General features: G+C 61.8%; 1 protein-coding gene across 3 annotated transcripts in view; it reads left to right on the top strand.

Annotated features, from left to right (window-relative positions):
• The window catches only part of BCL9L (BCL9 like), a 73,911-nt gene that overhangs the window by 18,575 nt on the left and 36,826 nt on the right, over nucleotides 1–18,510 (top strand). The window contains exon 1 of one of the 3 annotated variants that reach the window (XM_074894909.1): nucleotides 6,612–6,718. The exons of 1 other annotated variant lie outside the window; for it this stretch is intronic. The gene's annotated coding sequence lies outside the window, so the exon portion shown is untranslated. Of the gene's footprint in view, nucleotides 1–6,611; nucleotides 6,719–12,122; nucleotides 12,140–18,510 lie in introns of those variants that run through there. One more of the 3 variants, XM_074894912.1, reaches the window with a different exon arrangement.

The following is an 18,510-nucleotide window of genomic DNA, read 5'->3' as shown; positions in this document are numbered from 1 at the left end:
CCCTCTGCCCGCGCAGCAGCGGCCGGTGCGAGAACCCCCAGGCCGGAGGAGCCGCGCGTTCCTCCGTGGCCACCCGCCCGCGGTGGGCAATAGCCACGATGCTCAGTAACGGAGAGAGCGGGGAGAGGCAGGCAGCTTCCCGTGCTGCGCTGGCCACACTAGGGTCTGGTGGCGCCTCCCTGTCCGTAGGGGTGGGTGTGGAGGGGACATTGTTGGAGAGCGTGAAGGGAGGTAGAGAAATCTGGAGCACGAGAGGAGACCCAACAGAAATGCAAGTGATGAGTAGCTGGGCAGGGGTGGCGTGGTCCCAGCACAAGGACCTTGTCCTTGCCCCAGGTTCTGTGGAGTCCTCGCGGTGGTCGTCACCTCCAGCAGGAAAGTACCATCACACCTGTGTAAACACACATTTTGGGAGACTGGGCCGCGGTTGAGCAAGGGCTGGGTGAAGAGCGAGGGAGCACAAGTGGGAGCAGAGCCCGTGGCTTTATGCGGCCGGTCACCCTCCCAGCAGCACACGGCGCAGAGGAGGGGTCTGGCCAGGCAGCTGAGGGCAGCTGCCTCCGCCCCGCGTGCTGGGGTTTGAGCCCTTCTCTGCAAAACAGGTCTGCCCCGAGGTGCTGCGGGAGAGGCGTTTCCCCCAGCTGCAGATTTGCGTGGTTGAGGCCTTGCGCACACCAAGACCCACATGACTGTCTCGGGAACGGAGACGGCGTGTGTGGGAACAGGGGTGGCAAGCACTAGTCCCTAGTCCAGGCTACCAGCAGCACCAGTCCGTGCCGTGCTGGCAGATGGCGCGAGGCTGCTGGCAGCAGCTCGCTTGCTTTTCCTGCGATGACCCTATTTACAGAGCGGTGATTTCGAGTGACCTCAAATACTAATAGAGACATTGAGTGAAATTGAATTGGTGTCAGGCTTGTGACCTCCCTGAAAACTCTGCTGATCTCTGCTCTGCCGCTGGCTGACACAGGGCTCGTGTCTGCAGCCACCAAGCTTTCAGGAGTCCTCCGGAGATGAGGGCACCGAGTCAATAAATCACAGGGTGGGATTACTCCACTCCTCGTTCTGCCTTACTGTAAGACTGTAGTAGCAGGGAGAGCAAAAGCTGTTCCTGCACCTTCCGTGCCTGTCTCGTTACCGACACGACGCGCTGGTGCTCTGTCTGCAGCGCAGCTCTGGGGCTGGCACTTGTGTGCTTCTGCACGCCCCTGTGCGCCCGCGGAAAGCGCGTCTGCCCCGGCACGGTCGCTGCCGCCCTGCTCTGCCATCTGTGTGCGGAGCTCTGCCCGCCTGCAACGTGCCCTTCCCCACACACGTGTGCGCAGCGCGCGCTGTACGTGCCGAGGCTGCTTGGGGGGTCCACTGTGGCAGGCAAGGCCCGGAGTGGCGCAGGCGGGCAGCGGGCTGGCGGAGCGGGGGGCTGAGGGACGCGACCACGGCGGCCAGACCACGCCGAGAGCCGCCGGCCTGCGCGCACAGACCCGCAATCCCCCGCCGCCCGCGCGGGGCCTGCTGCGGGCAGGGACGCCACGGCCAAGGGAAACCTCGCTGCTGCCCGGACCCCCGGCGCCCTCCTGCCTGCGCCCTGCCAGGCTCGCCCCCTGAGCGAGGGCGCTGGGCCGAGCCCGCCCGTCCTCTCGGCGAGGAATCTGCGGGCTTTGTGTCGCCGAGGCGCTGCGATTTCAGCGCCAGCCCTGCCTGCTCAGTTTTTCCAAACCCGCACCCGGGAGGAAGGCGCCGTATCAGGATAAGAGTCCTCCCCCCCCGCCCCCCCCCCCCCCCACCCACTCGTGCCTGCCACCTTCCCGCTCCCTGGCCAGCCCCAGCCGCGGGTGGCGGTGGGAGGCGCCGGTTTATGCCCAGGGCTGCATTTATCCCGCTGGTGGCCGCGCTAAACGGTTTAACCCTTGTCGCCCCGCGGGCGGTGCTGGCAGCAGGCTGGGTGGTCTCTCCTGCTGGCAGCTGCCTGTCCCCACGGGCTGCCAGACGGGCTCCGGCTCGCCGGGCTCTACCGGGCGGTGGGGCGGAAGCTCCTCTTCGCTCCGGCGCCAGTAAACCTCAGCCTTTTCTGGGTTTGCTGCTCGTCGGGACGGCAGCGATGTACCGAGGCCAGAGACGGCAAAGCAAACGTCTGCGCGGGGGCCCGTGCACGGAGCAGCCCAAGTGCAGCTGGAGCGCGGAGCAGAAGTCGCCCGGGGCCAGGCTGCTGTGGTAGGAGTTAAGCTCATCGCCCGTGCCAGCATCCCAGCAGGACTTGGTGCCCGGCGAGCGGACCTGGGATGACTTTCCCTGGGCTGTGGCGAGCGTCTGAGGTGGTGGGAGGACGAGGCTGGCGCTTGGAGTGCGCGGGAGTGGCGAGAAGGGAGGAAGGCTTGAAGGGCTATGTCGCGCCTGCACCCGTACAGGCATTAGGAGTGTGTCTGACGTTGCAGGAAGAGCAGAGCATCCCAGATCCCGAGCCTCGGTGTTTCTGTGATCCTGGAACCGTGTCAGGAGTTTGTCTTTGCTAGACGATGGTGTGTCAGCCGTGCTGTGGCTGCAGCAGCGGATTTCCATTTGGGAAGAGGACAGCTCAGCTTGATTAAATTCTGCTCCGGTACTCTGGCGCAGACTGTGTTTTGCCTTTAGGACTGCAGCACAGGAAAATCCCAGTGTACGGAGGGGGGCCAGGGCCCAGCTCTGGCGAGGGGTTGCTGAGCAGGAGGCTCTGTCTGGTTGGCTGCGTCGATTCGTGCGTTGTCTTTGCGCTTCCCAGTTTCTTCTGGCTGCGGTGGGTGGATGGCGTTGGCCTGCTGGAGATGTGATGGTTAATAAGTTACTGCGAAGGAAACGGGCTGGGATCCATTTGAAAGGAGCGGAGAATCCAAGCCGGGCACTCCTGGCTCTGTCCAGGTCCCTCTGGCCAAGGGCACCGGCTGCCCAGGCAGCCGCAGCAGTGGCAGAGGTAGCGCGGGCTCCTCGCCGCTGCCAGCAGCTGCCCCGCTCAGGCTGCAGCGAGCGCAAGGTGAGGGAGCCCGTTCCTCCCCGCCTGGCTGGAGGGCTGGGCGCAGAGCTGGGGCCTCTCCTGGGTTGGCTTTTTCCCCTTTCCTGAGCAATGTCTTGGTGGTACTGTCCAAACAGAAGCGGGATTGATACCTCACGGGGCAGCCCAAGGGAGACGGGGGCACAGCAGGGACTCGCGAGGCTGCGGGCTGGGATCCGTGACAGTGTCTGAGGGGAGAAGAGGGTGCTGCGGCCAGCAGTCTGCCGAGGGGTGGGCAGGACCGAGGGTAGCGTGGAGAGAGCCGAAAAGATGATTTTAGGCCAGAGTCGACCTCTGCAGCAGTAATGCTGACTCTCCCATCTCCCAGCCAGACCTCTGTCTTCCTGGGGGAACATGGGACGAGTCTGTGTGCCAGGCCTGTGGATTTGGACGCGGGGGCTGCCACCAGCTCCCTGCTCTGTACCCGCGTGGATCAGCATAGCGGAGGGCAGCCCCCAAAACAGGCGTTTCGCAGCCCCGCACTCGTTTCCTTCATCCCAGCTCATCCGTGCTCTTCCACCTCTGGGGCCTCTGCTGGGGGTTGGTCTGGGACTGGAGCGAGCCACGGGGGAAACACTTCGCAGAGAGACAGCTCCAGCTAACTGTGAGTCACATCATTAATTCCAGTATAGTTAATTGGACCTAATTAATCATATTCATAAGTGTAATGAGGGCCTTGCCCACAGGGGTCTTGCGAAGGTCTGAGCTTGGGGCTGGTGTTCTGGAGGAGTCCCAGCGCCTTGGAGGTGGCTCAGGAGCCAGCTGCCATGTACTGCAGGTGTCCTCATCGGCAAGGGCAGGACGGGACGAGGCCGATCCTTCGGACCCTGTAGCCCGGCATCCTCTGCATCCCGCATACGCAGAGCGTGTCAGGAGCTTCTGGGTGGCTGCTCTCAGTTCTTCCCGGGGAAGGCTGGAGTCACGGTCACAGGTGGCTCTCTCTTGGTCCTTGGCTAGTTTGGAAGGAGGACTTTTGATTTCCTGGGTGTATGTTTTGAGGCTCAAAAGCAGGAAAGCCCGGTGCAAGGGAGGGGCAGGTAACGGCCGGTCTGGGCATCTCAGCCAGGGGCTCGCTAATGTGCTGAGGTACCAGATGGCACCTGGGAGGAGCTGCTGCCGTGGTGGTGCTGGTGCTGGTGGCGGGGGGAGGCTCTGAGGAGCTCCAAGGACTCTGCTTCCCCGTCTCCTCCCCTCCCTGCCTCTCCTAGCGTGGGCGTAATGATAGAGGAGGGAAGGGGAGACTGGGAGTCGCAGTCGAGGGTAGGGAGGGCAGCTAGCCCGGCAGATGTTAATTAAAGACAGAGGCTCAGTGCTGAGCCGGCAGCGGCTGGTCCTCCCGCTGACCTTTCCCAGTCTCGCTCTGCCACTTTCATGTGCGCAGGCTGGGAGAGATGCAAGGGGCTGTGATGTAGAAAGCCCAGGAGGCAGCCGGGAAGGAGCGGGAGGGAGAGGCCTGCAGGGCCTGGAGGACAGGTGGCTCCGCACGTCCCCTCCACACCAGACGTGGCCAGAGGGAAGGAGCTGCCCGTCTGCCCCTGGCACCCAGACAGCCCTGCCCGGGCACTGTCTTTAACCCGCTGCGCCTGTGCATGCCGTCTGCAGGGACACGAGCCCAGGGCTGCTCCCGGGAAGGATGAAAGCGTGAAAATACGTCGCGGCTCACTGATGAGGCGCTTGGGAGCTCACCAGAGAGGCAGGGAGATGTATGACCTCCCGGGGAGGGGTACATCAGGGTATGGTTGGGTGGCTGATACAAGCGAACGACGCTCGGTGCTGGTTTTTGCAAAGGGGTCCCCAGTGACCACCCACCCGTGCAGCCTGCGGTCCCCTGAGGGGCAAACACAGCGCCTCTGCACACTGTCCCTTCTGTCTACCCCAGCCTCGCCTGCTTTCCCCAGGCCCTTCTGCAGGCGGGCGAAGCTGCCCTGTGCCAGGGGGTGAAGAGCTGCCTCCAAAGACGTATGCCCTGTCCTCTCGCACGGGGTTTGGGAGCAGCCAGCGTGCTCCCGCCCTCCCTCCGCCCTGCACTTGTCCGAGTTCTGTGCTGGGGGACAGGCGGGCAACGGCGCTGCCTCTGTGGGGGGGGGCTTGGCTGCCTGCCCCAGCTGCCTGCCCTGCCCACGCTCCCGCCATGGCGCCCCGGGTTTGGGGGGCTCTGGGCTGTCCCTCCATTCCTGCCACCCGCTGCCTCTTGTCCTGCCTCTGTTCCCCGGGGGTGGTGGGTTCTTCGCCCCAGCGGCGGGAGGGCGGGTGGCTGGGGGTCCGGTTGTGCGCAGGCCCAGCAGGGGGGTGAGCAGTGGCTTTGTTTTGGGTCAGGACTGGGATGGATCGCTTGTCCCCGGCTCCCCTTCAGCTCTGCCACCCTCGGCGCAGCTGCCGAGCGGGCGCTGCCTGCAGCCCACCCCGCGCAGTTAGCGCAGCGCAGGCAGGGAGGCGACACGTCCTGGTGTGGATGCTGCTGGCATCATCCGGGTGCCGGTGGACTGGCTGCGTGGCCTGATATGTGTGTGTGTGTGTGTGTGTGTGTGTGTGCGCGCGCGCGCGTGTGTGTGTGTGTGTGCGCGTGCTCGTGCGGGGCCTCCTGCCTTCGAGGGGCAGGCAGGGAGCACGGGCAGCCAGCAAGCTGTGTTCTCCCCCGGCTGCATCGTAGCAGCAGTGGCCCCAGGTCTGGCCGGAGCTCCAGAGGCCGGTGCCGGGCTGGGTGGGAGCAGACGGGGGATTGGGGCTGGACGTGGCTTCCATCGGCGCCTGCTCCCGGCCGTCCCCAGCCCCCCACCTGCCCCTGCCCGCTCCGGTGCCCCCGCCCCGGGGAAGCCGTCGACGGAGACGGTTGCTGGGGGGAAGCGGGTGGTTAACGGGTGGAAAACTTGTTGGTGAAGGCAGTAACGTGCCACCTTTCCCCGGTGCTGGGGCCAGGCCTGGCTCGGGGGGTTCCCCCCAGCACGGGGGGGGGCTCTGGAGCGGGGTATCGGCAGGACCAGGCCCACCTGTGGGGGGATGAAGCCGGGCCGAGAGCCGCCGCCGCCGTGGGGCGGTGGGGGGCTGCCGGGGCCCCCGAGGGCAGGGACAGGGCGTCCCCCGTGGGGGCACGGGGAGCCCGGGGGGGGGCTCGGCCCGTCGTGGGGCCCCCCCGCCGCGGTGCTGCTGGTCCCCGCCAGGCCGCTGGGCGGCCGCGACCAGGAAGCGGTTAAGGAGCGCGCGGGGCTTTTATTTTGACAGGGCAGCGCCGGGCGCCGCGCTCGGAGGAAAGTGAATGATCCCGTTTCTCCAAATGATTATTCCGGCTCCGGCGGAGGAGGAGGAGGCAGCGCCCGGCCCGCAGCGCCTCGCCCCTCGCCACGGCGCCCCCGCCCGCGCCCGGGCCGCCGCGCCCGCCGGCTCCGCAGCCCGCCGCCGCCGCAGCGCGGGGAAGCCGCCGCCCGCGGCCCGGGGCCCGCCGCGGCCGGACGCCCACCCCCGCCGGCGGGCGCGGGCTGGAGCCGCCGGCGCCGGCGGAAGGAGCGGCGCGGCGGGGCGGGGGGCTCCGCCGGCAGCGCCGCCGCCGCCGCCGGCCCCGCGCTCCGCGGCGGGCGGCCGAGCCATGAGCGCGGCCCCCGCCCCGGTGGCCCCGCCGGCCGGCCCTCAGCAGCCCGCAGAGCCGCGCCGCGCCGCCCCGGCGGGCTCGCCCGGCCTGCCCTGAGCCGCGCCGCCGCCGCCGAGGTGAGTGCCCCGCCGCCGCCCCCCCGCTCTTCCCCGGGGAGCGGGCAGCCGCCGCGCCACGGCCCCCGGGCGGCGGCGATAACTTGGCGGGCGGGGGGGACGGCGCTGGCCCCCGCTCGGCCCGCCCGGGCGCCCCGCGGGGCCGGCCGGGGACGCGCCGTCCGGGCTCCCGCTTGACCCAGGCACGTCTCGGGCGTCGCGCCGGGTCCGCCCGGCCCTGCCCGCCCCTCTCCTGTCCCAGGGACCGCTCCGACCGGGCCCCCCCGGCCCCTCGGGCAGCGCCTCCGGGACCGAAGAGCCTCGAGTGTGGGCTCGGCTCCGGGCGCAGGGAACTTACTGGCCTTGTGCCCGGCTGTACCCGGGCTGCTCGGGGTTGTGCGAGGCGGTACCGGTGCTGTTAAAGCCCCGGGGAGGACCGGGACGGGGATTCCTGTATCCGGACTCGCCGCGTTTCGCGAGGGGTTTAAATCGACGCTCCCTTCGGAGCCCGTCCGGAGCGTCGGGGCAGATCTTTCCCCTCTCCTTGCCGTGCCCTACGCCGAGGGCTGCTCTTCCCTCTGGAGGTAAACCCGGCGTGCGGCTGCCTGGCAGGAAAAAGGGGGGAAGCGCCACACGTCCACGCTTTCCTCGCGCGTGGAGAGGAACCGATGTAACAAAACCTGCCCTGCGTGGTGTTGGGGACGTGTCTTTAGCAGGTGGTGAACTTGTCCTAGCCCCGCTCTGCTAGCAACCACTTGCTGGAGTAGAAATGTGAGAAGGATGCATATCTGAGCACATAAGTAACGCTACATGACAGGGCAGGCTGTCGCGGTGCTGTGCGCGGCGGCGGCTGCGCGCCTCGGGGGCAGCGCGGTTTGACAGGGCGTCGGGCTGCCGCGGCCGCGTCCCGGCGAAGGGCTGCCCGCAGCGTGGCACGGTGGGCGGCCGCGCGCATCCCCACGGCGCGGTGCTGCGGGGCTCGGTGGTGCGCGCGTGACCCGTGAGACCCGCGCTGCAAGCGTGGCTGCCGCTCGCTGCCCTGCCCCAGCACTGCTTCACGCCAGGCATGCGGCAACGACGTGCGGCTCCCTCCGCCCGCCAGTCGCCGGGTCTCCGCGAAGGGATGGACGTGCGCTTTGTTTTGCTACTTTGGTGGCAGGAGGGATAAGAAAAGTGAGTCACAGAGGAAGTGATTTGCCCAAGGTCGCACGGCCGGTCTGTGTCAGTGCTGAAGCAAGCCGTCCTTTGACACCGGTGCCTGCGATGACGCCGGCTGCTGCCACACGTGGGTATAGAATACCCACCCGAGGCTGCAGGTCGGCATCGCTGCCCGATTGTTTCTCCTTGGTAGAAAGATGAGCGTGTCGGCGTGCTGTCTCTACAGCCATTGTCTGTTCCCATCGGGGACTTTTTCCAGAGCGTTCACACCCTAAATGCTCTAGAACTTTTTTGCCTGTTTTTCAACGTGTTTTGGTGTTTTAGCTGGGCAGATGGAGTGATCGGTGCCCCACCACCACCCTGACCTGGGTCTTCATTACCTTGGAAATTCCTTTTGCGGTGTTTGGTATTTTCTGCGGTGCAATGTTGTAGGTGTTGCTACGTCTCCCTGCCCCCAAAAGTCCCTTTCCTCTTTCCAGACCCCCCCACTGGAAAAAAAACAAAGGCGGCAGCTAAAGGAAAGCTTACTCAGAAACTTGAAACCGTGGTTGTTCAGTTAAAGAAAGTGAAATAGTTACAGTTTCTACTTTAAAGCCCTCCGCCTTCTGCGTCTGGCCGTGTTGCTGTCGGAAGGTGCCTCTCTGGCCGCTGGGTGATAGAGGGGACGGGCAGCTGCGTGAAGCGCCAGGGCTGTCGCCGGCCTGGAAGTACGGAGCTCGCCGGGCTACGCTGCTCCAGGGTGGGTGCCAAGGATGCGCTGGGGTTGCTGTGGACCTTGCTTGTGCTGGCTCAGAGTCCCAAAGGTCCAGGCTCTGCTCAGCCTTTGACTTTTCTATCGAGTCATCGACCCAGCTGGCACCATGTCTGTTCCAGGGGGGAAAAAACTTTGCTTTTCCTTCTCCACGCCGCTGTTCTCTCCTGCTGAAATGCTGCGAGCGCTCTCCCTCCCAGCAGTGGTTGCTGTGCGGAGGGGTGCGGAAGGGAGCGATAGCGAGAGAGGAGGCTCTTGGTTCCCTCTGTGGGGAGCATCTGCCATGTCCCAGCCAGTGGCTGTTTCTGGCTCCTGCAGAGACGTTGCTCTTTGTGGCTTACCTCGGTCACCTGCCGCCGGTCGCAGAGTCCTGAGTAAAAGACGGGTCCTGGGATTGTTTCCCGTGCCCTGTCTCTTGTCGGTACAGTGTCCAGCTCAGCGCGGACGTCAGGACGGCCTTTGCTTCTTTGCGCTGTCGCAGGTGATTGCATCAGGCTTGGCTGCTGCTAAGAGTGAAAGCTTTGAGCCGCCGGAGCGCTCGAGGACGTCTCTGTGTCCCCCCGTGGTCCAGATGTGCTCTTGCTGGCTCTAGTGGTGTGTTCCAGCTGCTGCGATGGGTTTTAAGCTGCTTGGGTCTAGCTGCTTTCTGGGGACGGCACAGGCTGGCTTCCAGCTCTTAATTCCTATGGGCTCCATCCAGTTTTAAATACCCCGACGGATCTCCCAAGCAGGCCTCGTCGGGGGAGCGAGTCCCCTGCGGAAACGCACGAGTCTGCCGTTCCTGCCCGGGAATGCATCGGGGTCTGCTGCCCCGCTGAGCCTGCTCCTGAGCGGGGGACTGCTGCCTCCCGCAGCAGCACCGGCTGTCCCCCGGAAGCCTCAGCCCAGCAGAAGCCCAGAGCTTGCCCCGCCAATGTAATTTTCCTTGTGCTGGTGCTCTTTTGGCAAAGACCCAGCATCACGCCGGTGCCCTGGATGAGAGGGAGCGTAGGAGAGTTGTGCTACGTTTGTGACTACTTTTGGTGTTTTTAACAGGAAACGTGGTACGTAGATGCATGGGTATATGATACAACGAAGGGTAGAGATACCTTAGCGACGTGATGCACGGATGCAGCAATATTTTGTCAGTGTTACTTAAGCTGCATCAGCGAAGTGCTCGGAGGACTGCCAGCATGACTCTTCTGGCAAATGAAAATCTAATGCAGGTCAGGACTCGGTGTCACTCAGCTCTCCTTTCCTCCCAGGAAGAGCTTGACTGGCAAATGCGTCCTCTGGTGATCTCGTGCACAGTTCTGTGTTTCCAGGGGCTGCGGGAGCACTGGATACTGACTTTGTGTAGTTGATCTCCATGAGATTAAAACTACCCTACCAGGTTTCTCGTAGCGCTGAAGCTGTGGAAAAACGCACCGGTCTTGGAGCAAGGGGCCCAGGAAGCACTGCAGCTGCTTTGCTTCTCAGTTGTGCATTTCCAGCAGCTCTGTGCAGTGCGAGGGGTGAGGACAGCTGGAATAGTACTCCTCAGTTCTTCCTGACTTCTGTTTCGAAGCTGCATGCTGCTTTTCTGGTGGGTCGGTCTTTGCTTCTCTGGTTTGGCTTCCCTTCTGCGAGCAGCACCCCGGGCAGCCTCGGGTGGAAGGCACCCAGGAACTGTTACCAGAGGTTGGCGGGGATGGTTTCTGTTGCTGTATTTTGCCCTTCTTCGGCCTCTCCCTGGGAGGCAGCACCAGCCAAACCACGTGGCGTGGATGAGAGGCACCCTTCCTCCTTCTGTGGTGCCTGTTCCAGGTCATCCGCTTGGCACCAGGCCCTTCCTGGGAATGGGGAGCAGGTTTTGTTTTCTTCCTACCTGATTTTCTGTGAAACTCAGAGGTGGAGAGCTGGTGATGGATTTTGTTCTAATTGGGACCACTTCACGGTGGTGTTTGCAGTTGCCACGGGGCTGTACTGGCAGGAGCTGGCGTAGAGGAAGCCGTTAGTGTCACTGGCACTGCTTTTGATTTAAGGAGAGCCATGCTATGGAGCGGCGGCTCGCTTGGAGCCCTGCGCGCTCCCCGCGTCTTTGGCGAGCGGTGCGGTGCTTGTCGGTGCTCTGGGCAGTCTGGTCCCGGGTGCGGCAGCAGAGGAAGCACGGGACGCCTCAGGGTGCCTATCCAGACCTGCACCGAGCTATGGGAACAACTGTGCTGCTGTTGGGCATCCCGGCCGGCTCCAAGTCCCACTTGCTTGGACCCGGACCTCCCTTCCCACCCTGCACTCCTGCTGCCCCTCTTCCAGGGCATGGGACAGGCTGCCAGAGATGCGCAGCTCCTGAAAGGGCAGGGCGGCCTCGGTGCTGGCTACAATCCTCTGCTGGAGAAAGCGGCGTGAGGGCGATGGGCTGCAGCATCCTGAAGAGACGAGTGGGAACCTGTTCTGCTCTCGCTGGGCACGGCCAGCGGGATGAGGCCTGCTTCCTGCTCGCTCGGCTTGTCCCAGAGAGCCAGGCTGGTTCCTTGGCAGCTGCTGGTGCCTGGGCACAAGTGGCTCCACTGTACCCCAGCGTCCTTGCTGGATTGCTGGATGGGTGCATCGGGTGGTGGTTTCCAGCCCCTCCGCGCTGCCAGCATTGGGAGGGCAGGGCCTTCGTTGCCTGGTGTCTTGACCTGCTGGGTCTTTCTGGGTGGCTGCAGGCAGAGGAATGTGCTACCTGTGCCTGGGCGTCTTTGGGAGACCGTGCTCCCCTGCCGGGGGCAGATCGTGTGCCAGCTTCCGCTGGAGCTGCCAGAGAAAACGGTGCTTTGTTCACCGGGCTTTGCTTCCACCAAGAGCAGCAGCAAGGTTTGGGGTTTGGTTTTCTTCCGCTGCGACTCAGGATGCCTTGAATCCCAGCTAGGGATGATGGGGGTAATCGCCTCAAGATGGCTCTAAGATTGGGCTGTGCGCTGTGCCCAGAGGTGGGGCGTCACCCTGTTTGGTGAGGAGCTCTGCCGGAGCCAAGACCTGGGCCAGAAGCCAGGTTTGTGATCCGTGCCAGAGAGGGCGAGACTTGGAAAGCGAAGCAGAGCTCCTCCTGTGTGAGAGATGGCCTGAAATACCGAGCAAAACCACAGAGTGCTCCTTGTTCCTGCCTGTGCCTACTGGTCTTCCCTCTCCCTGAAGTATGCGGGAGGCCACAGAACGGACCTGCTAGGGAGTGGGAGGGCTGCGCTCCTCGGGCACCTCTGCTCCATCCTGCCTCTTCGGGCTGCTGGTTGAGTTGGTTTTCTGTGGTCGTCTTTTCTTTTTTTTTTCCCCTTTTAACCCTGCCTTTCCCACTGTTGTATCTTCCCCATCCCTGTCCTTGCTGCTGCTGGTTTGAGGGCCACCTCCTTGCAGTCAGAGCAATGCTGCGTGCAGTTCTGCTGCTCCTTCTGTCACGGCTCGGCTGAGCAGCTTTCCTTCTCCTTGCTCGGCCGCTTACCGCAGCGGCTGAGGAGAGGAATGGGCCAGGATACGGTTTGTGTAGAAGATGCTCCGCCGCACCAACTGTTTACAGACTCTGTACTTCTCAAAACGTAAGCACAGGAAATGCCAGGCTCTGCTGGGGTCTGCGCGAGCAGCGCGGCTCCTGCGCGCCGGGTGTCTCGCAGCCGCTGGCGGCAGCGATGTTCTGTGCTGTCACAGGCCAGAGGAGGTTTCTGCTCTGCAGAGGCAAGGGCTTGGGTTTTTTCACCTCCAAAATAGAGACTGGGAGGAAAAGTGAAAGGAAATGACTTAACCAAAGACAGGAAGGGAATATGGGGCAGAGCTAGGGACAGAAGCCAGGATTCCCAATTCCTGCTCATTGCTCTGCTCCTACTCAGCTGCCTCTCTGGGTCCCGGCCCCCTGTTCGATTCCCGGCGTGAGGGGGTTGTTCCAGCCCTCTGAGAAGCTGGAGGTCGGGAGCTTCTCTTGTGAAGTATCCTCAACGCTCGGTGTGTCTCTGAGCTGTCAGTCCCTGAGCGTCTCATTGCCAGGATTTCCCCAGCTGAGAAAAGTGTGAGTTAGAAAGCTACAACTGGCGTGGTTACAGCAGCAGTCGCAAACCATGCCCGTGGCTAGTGGCTCGAGCATCTGGTTCTCCGAGGAGCACCGTGGTCCTTGTCCGATGCGCGGTCTGCAGAGAAGCGCCACTCTCCCAGAATGCTGTACCCTTGTCTGGAGGGCCATACCCGGGTTTCACTTGAGGGTTAAAGCTAAGGGAAGCTGTTCCTCTCTGCTTGCAGTGTGTCCCCTCCTGAAGGCGCTATTCCTTGACTTGCCACCCGGGGCTTGGTAACTGCCTGATGGGGTGTGCGTCAGTTGCCTGGGTCTGCAGGCGGGGACTCTGAAGCATTGCAGTCTTCCTAATAGAAAATGTGTTCTCAGGATCCTCTTTGGAAGAAAGGTCCTGCTAAATAGCCATGTACCAGTGAGCAGCTGTGCTCCCCTTCGGAGGGGAAGGGGTTTCAGCAGTGGGCGCAATGACCGCGGCTTCGTTCTGTCGTTACACGGTACTGGGCTCCTGGCTGCTTGGGGCAGGCAGGGTCGAGGCTGCAGTCAGGAGGGGATGCTGGCTTATCGGAAGGCGGTTGCAAGGGTCCTGAGCAGCTGCACTGTGGGTCTCCATGCTCAGGGCAGCGAGGAGCCCAATGGGGAGCTCCGAAGGGCAGTCGCTGGGAGCAAGGGCTACGTCTCTGGGCGGCTCTTCCCGACAGCAAGCTGGCCAAGGCAGTGGAAACCACCGCAGCACTGGAGCTCTCACCACTTCATCGGCAGGATTTGTTCCAGCACCGGTCTGCAGCGGAGGGTCGGGCCAGACGGGGCCTGAACGGAGCGGGTCTGGCCACAGGCGAGCCTCGAGCACGGCAGTTAGGCTGGGCTGAAAGCGGCCTGTGTCCTGCCTCTGTGCAGCCTTGTTTGAACTTTTCTCTGGCAAGGAGCAAAAGGAACCGGGGAGACCTAGGGCTGGTCCAAGCAAGTTTCCTCTGCTCTCCCCGCCCCCAGATGCAACAGGGGAACGGCAGCAGCTCCAGACTGCCATCCCGGAGCGGAGCAGTTTTGGGGGGGCCTTGGTCACAACAGCTTTTGAGCAAACTCTTTTTGCCTCTGGTGTTCCCTGCCTCTTGGGCTGCAAGGCAGGGAGGGGGAAGTGAAACTGTGGTTCAGAACAAGCCCTCTGGATGGCAAGAAAATCGCTGAGTAGCTGGTTTCCAGGTTGCCGAGGTCCTAGCCAGGGCCCAGCGCAGCTGCCAGAAGCAACAGGCTTGGAATTTCCTCTGCCTGGTGCCAGCTCCTCTTGGGCTGGCCACAGCACCTCTGCTGGGGCTGGGGCTCCTCTCGAGCCCCGCGGATGGGACGCTCCCAGAGCAGGGGTTACGCCAGAGCCGGAGCTGGCCCCCTCGCTCTCCCGGCCTGGTTTCTATTTTCTTTTCCAGGGTCCAAGCTGTTTTGAATTATGCAGCTTGTGCCTCCCGCGGGGCTCCTTGAGCAGCCGCCTAACGAGCTGAGCTCCTGACAAACTTTGCTCTGGCTCTGGCTACGCTTGGAAAATTTTACAGCCTTTTCAGAAAAAGGAAATGCCAGGAAAGGCCTGTCTCTTCTTACTTTTATGAGGGGGTCCCAGTTGAGAGGGGGTGAGATGGGTTTGGAAAAGAGGACAGGAATGATTTTGTATACTGCAGTGTATACACTTTCTAGGGATGGGGGTGAGCGGGCTTGGTGCCTCCCGCCGGAGCGGGGGCGAGACCCACCGGGCTCTCGGAGGGGGCACGGTGGGTGCAGGGAAGCAGCCGCTCCTCTTCTACAGGGGGGTGGTGGTCTGCGTCTTCCAGCTGCCAGCGTAGCTACTGGCTGTTTAATCTTCGCTAATTATGCTTCTTCTGAATGGCAGTGTTTTTTATTTCTACTGCGGTCGCAGGCGGAGGCTCCTGCACGTGGGTGCACTGCGTGTCGGTCGGCGAGGCTCATGGGAGGCAGCGCCGCCGACACTGGGCTGGTGGTCTTCCTGTCACGGGGGACGGCAGAGTGCCCGGGCAGGGTGCTGGCGGGTGCGGGGCTGTAGGAGCGCAGGTGCCGCCAGTACAGTGTTCGACTTGGAAGGGATGGTCTTGTGTAATTTGCCCCTTTGGCTGAGCAGCCATGTTACAGTAGGAGAAACCGGGACACAACATAAGCTGTGACTTGCCTGCCTTTTCTTGGTAAGACAATGCCGGGAAGAGAGCTGGGAGCCCTCGGTTTTGGGTAAACTCCCCCTCGGTGAGGTGCTGGAGGTCTGGTTTCCTTCAGCAGAGCCCAGCAGCAGCAGCACCGATCTGCCGACAAGTGCTTCTGACTGGAGAGGCACCGGGGGTGCAGGCCGGTCCTCACCACCCTCCCCGTGAGTCCTCACAGTGTCCTAGAGCCCTTTCTGAAGGTGAAAAGGCGTCTGTGGGGACCGGGACGGGGCTGGTGGTTGGAGCCTGTAAAACTGCAGCGGCTGGGGGAGTCGTGGGGCTTCTCCAGTGGGAGAGCTCAAGGTTTCTGTGCCATCCGTAGGCATCAGCTGCTGCCAGTCGTGGTGGATGAGCATCAGCCGTGGGCAGCGATGGCTCTGGGTGGAAGGAGCCTTGCGCTGGTCCTACTTTGAGGGCTTTGCCTGTTCCGCCTGTCAGGAGTGCGGCTCTGGATAGCTATTTGATTTGGCAGCCTGTGCAGGCCTGGCAGGCCCGAGAGTGGGATGCGGGCACCAGAACCGTGCCCTCCTCTCCCTTTTTTTGTCACTCCACCCATCACCAGCTTTCTGCTGTGTTGGGCAGGAGGAAGCACCTCCCCGGGGCTGCATCCCCTCCTCCACCTGGAGAATGAGTGATATGTCCCCTTTCCTCTCTTGGGGCTCGTGGGCAGGAGCTGAGATTGCCTTTGACAGTGGAGGCCAAGCGCCTTCGCCCTGCTGCTGGGAAACATGAGCGTGGCCCTTCTGTTGGCTTCTCGCAGAGATGAGCTTCTCTGTCCCAGCTCCTGCGCAGAGCTCGAAATGTGGGGGGGGGCTGCTGGGGAAAGTGTTCAAAAAAATAAATACCTTTTTGTTATTGCTGTTTATTTCTGCAATGCCATCTGCGTATATCTGGTTTAGAATGGCTGAAGTAGATGTACTCTTTCATTCTGTGATTCAGTGATTAGTTTCCTAATATTCACTGGGGAATCCGGTTTCACGTGAACTTGACGCTGCAAAAGAAAAGTCCCAAGCCCTGTTTGCTGCCTGTGCCGTGGGAACGGTACAAACCCAAAGGAAGGACAGAGAAGTGCAGGGGCTTGGCTGTACTTCAGTCAGTAGCACCATTCCTTGCACAGTGTTTCCACGGGTCAGCAGTCTGGTAATGATCTGCCTAGGCTGCCCACCTCCGTTGGACGTTGGAGATTTGCTCCTCACTGTTTTAAAGCTCTCTTTAAGAAAAACCCCCAAAAATCACAGTATTCAATGTTTGAATCCGTGCTTTGGAGCCTGTTTCAAAACACAAAAATGAGCAAACAACAAGCCCTCCCAAAACCCACACCTGGTTTTGCTCATTGAGAGTCAGTGTCATGAGTTGAAGTTGTAAACATTTCGTTGATTAAGAAAGGAGTTGCTATGCCTTCAGCAGAGCTTCAGCAAAGAAGTGTCCTGCCACTTTACAAATCTTTTAATAGAAATGTAATTGTAGCCCTGATATTGCAGGGGCATGTGTTATTTTAGTGAGAAGAGTGATTTACCCACCTGAGCAATTGTGCAGACGGGACCTCAACTGTGAGCAGCTGCTCCCCGCCCCGCATAGCGGTTTCGAAATAGTCAGACTCAGCTACTGGGGACAAATGTTTATCCTTGAGTTTATTATGCTTTTTAATCGAAAGTAATTTCACAAAGTCCTCGTCTAATTAAAATGTATTACTTTTATTAGTGGGATTTAGCCTTTTTCCCCCTTAGTTTAAGGGCTCTGGGTATTTTTACTGATGCTGGTATGGACCCCTGTGCAAGAAATCTAAGGCTATTGCCATAAGAGGCTGCCTTTCGTAAGTACTTTCCCCAGAACCTCCAGCAGTAGCCTGCAGGCCCTCAGAGGGCCACAGTGGGAGGTTTAGCACCAGTGAAGAAAACCAGCCGCCCTAGGGTTTCCTAGTTCTCGGGCTGATGCTGGCAGTGCCGTGCTCTGACCCCTTTGGGTGGAAAGGGACGATGTTGGCATCCCTCAGGGCTGCTGATCCCTGTCTGGGTGGTGCCAAGCTTTGAATTCATCTCGCTGCAACCAGATGGAGAGGTTAATTGCTTTGTCCAACCTCAGGTTGAAACCAGATTGCAGAAGAGGGTAGCTGTAGCTGACGGTCGGTTAGCTGGAAGGAGAGAGAGGAGAGGTGAGTGTGTCCAAGAGTAATGCCCTGTTTCGGTGTTGCCCTTCCTCCAGGACCTGGCCCTGAGCGTGCTGGATGGCTGCTGGTCGGTGTTGGATCTGCGGCTGTTCCCGGCTGCGGGTGGTGCAGTGGCTGGGGCAGTGGTCGCTGTCTGCAGTGCATTTGGAAAAGCTATCGGGGGTATGCAAAGAGTTGATCTCTCTTGGGAACCGATAGAAGAATCCCAGTGGCAAATGTGCCGCTTCTCTTGCTCCCCCCTTGCCTGCCCACTGGGCACAGACGTTGCCGTGCCCGGGGCGGCTCCTTTGTCCTACTTAGCAGACTCACACTGGGACCGTGGGCGAGTGGCTGGGCTGGGGGTGAGACCCAGCAGCAGTCCTGCCAGGCGGGACATGCTGGAGCTCAGGGAGGGGACGAGGTGGAGCAGGGACCCGGCTCAAGAAGGGCACGTGCCATCCAGGCTCCCTTCTGCACGCAGGGTCTGCATCCACGGGGTCCTCCATGCTCTGCAGAGCCACGGCGAACAGCTGACCCCGGGCTTGGGAAGGAAGAGAGGTGTGGGGGAGTTGGGATTGTAGCGTCAAACCGCGGGGAATCTGCGCATCGCCTTTGGCCAGTAGGCTTGCCTAATGCCTCATCTGATTTGCATATCAATTAATTTTTATTTTAAGAGGACTTGAGTGGACCCAAGTGCCAGACTGCATCTCAGTATGCTGTAGGAGGAGCCCAGGAACTGCTTGATTTGATCTGAACAACAGGCCTGAGGGTGGTGTCACTTAATGAGCCAAAGACCCCTCTGGCTGAAGTCAGTTCCTTTCCATCTGAAACGGGCAAGTGCCGATTTTTCTGGGGGTTTTAAGGTCCTTTGGGACAGTCTGGGCAGTGAGTGAGCGTGAGAGGGTCGTGTAGGCCCTGGTGACAGTCAGGATGCTGTCCGATGGGAGGACGGCTGGCCTAGAACCTGCCGCTGCCCTCAGGTGTCCCGGTGCCACGGCACCAGTTCTCTGAGGCGCTGCTCCCTGCGGCCGTACCTCTCACCGGCCCAGCGCTGCCCGGCTCGCCACGTCCCAGGTGCGGGACAAAACCTGCGGGAGAAGGGTGGTTGCAGGGCAGCTGCTGGATGCAGAGCTCCGCTGGTCGGCCTCACTGCTGTGGGGTTCGGAGGAAGCCAACGTCCCCTGCCCGGCGGCAGGAAACGAGAACCACGTGGGCTGCCTCTGCGCCCCGCCGACACCGCGCTCACTCCCAAAGGTGTGGCTGGGCTCGGCCTCGCTGGCTGCCCGACACGGCACTGGTGGCCCTGTTCTGTGTCCTTGGTTTGTGAAGCGAGGGGGGACGCGCAGACACCCCTCAGGGGGTGTGTGTGTGTGTGTGTGTCTCCACTTTTGGCTCCGGTGCTCCATGCCCAAAGGGGGAGGCTGCAGCCAGAGCTCCTGGGCTCTCTTCCTCTTTCTGCCGGGAATCTGCTGTGCGTCCATCCTCAGGCACTGGCCCAGGCTCTGGCTGTCGGTGCTCAGCACTTGCGTATGCCGGGAACGAAGGCAGCTCGTGGGCCATAGCGCG

The sequence above is a fragment of the Strix uralensis genome, chromosome 26 (genome assembly GCF_047716275.1).
Source record: "Strix uralensis isolate ZFMK-TIS-50842 chromosome 26, bStrUra1, whole genome shotgun sequence".
NCBI classification, from domain to species: domain Eukaryota; kingdom Metazoa; phylum Chordata; class Aves; order Strigiformes; family Strigidae; genus Strix; species Strix uralensis.
This window is presented reverse-complemented; position numbering and strand designations above follow the sequence as displayed.